This window comes from Sesamum indicum, unplaced genomic scaffold (genome assembly GCF_000512975.1).
Source record: "Sesamum indicum cultivar Zhongzhi No. 13 unplaced genomic scaffold, S_indicum_v1.0 scaffold00265, whole genome shotgun sequence".
Taxonomy (NCBI): Eukaryota; Viridiplantae; Streptophyta; class Magnoliopsida; order Lamiales; family Pedaliaceae; genus Sesamum; species Sesamum indicum.
The window spans coordinates 49,284-50,568 of record NW_011628159.1 but is presented as its reverse complement, the minus strand read 5'-3'; positions in this window follow the sequence as shown (position 1 = coordinate 50,568).

Below are 1,285 nucleotides of genomic sequence, written 5' to 3'. Positions count from 1 at the left end.
ACGAGCAATGAGAAGAATCTTGCAGATAAATGATGAGAATGGTAACACACACTTGGACCAAGAAGAGGTCGCACATGAGTTTGTCTCATATTATCAGAACCTCTTAGGAGGTATTAGACGACGATGGACAGTGGATATTCGTTACCTTAGACCATGGGCAAGACACTGTATTACTGATGAGGACGCCAACCATTTACTCCTACCTTTCTCACCAGATGATGTGAAGCAAGCAGTGTTTGCTATTGCTGAAGACAAGGCACCGGGACCAGATGGTTACTCGTCAGGGTTCTTCAAAGCGGCTTGGCCAGTGGTGGGGGAAGAAGTTACGAAAGTGGTACTAGATTTCTTTTCTACCGGAAAACTTCTGAAGCAGATCAACTCGATGATCTTGGCTCTGATCCCAAAGGTACATACTCCAATATCGGTTAATGACTTTAGACCAATTTCATGCTGCAATGTTTTATACAAGATCATTGTGACACTACTTGTCCAAAGAATTAGCGTGTTGTTGGACAAGATAGTTAGCCCCTGTCAGACAACTTTTATTCCGGGAAGAAGCATTGGGGACAATATTATGTTAGCACAGGAACTATTCTCGAGATATAACCAGATGCACACCTCCCAGATGCGCACTCAAAGTGGATATCAGGAAGGCCTATGATACAGTGGAGTGGGACTTCCTTTTAGCAGTATTGCAGTTGTTCGGATTTCCACCTATGTTCACAAGGTGGATTGAGGAGTGTGTATCCACGACATCATTCTCAATTGGGCTCAATGGAAAACCACATGGATTTTTTTCTGGAGCGAGAGGATTACGACAGGGAGACCCACTTTCTCCTTATTTGTTTGTTCTTGTTATGGAAGCTTTACATCTGGGATTCTTGCAACGAATTGAACAGGACATGCAATTCACTTATCATTGTAAGTGTGAGAGTTCCAAGGTGTTCCAGTTGGGATTTGCAGATGACCTTCTCCTCTTCTACAGAGCTGACCTTGAATCCATCAGAGTCTTCAAAGAAGGATTGGATTGGTTTGCGGAATTATCGGGCCTTCGGCTGAACGTTCATAAAAGCCACTTAATCATTTCACGTTCGGCTCAAGAATTGAAAGACATGAGTTGGAGATTTTAGGCGTTCAAGAGGGACATCTTCCAATGAGGTATCTGGGTCTTCCTTTAATATCCTCTAGACTATCTATCTCTGATTGCCAACCGCTTATTTCAAAAATTGATGCACGTATCAATGGATGGGAAGGGATTTCGTTATCATATGCTAGTCGGGTACAA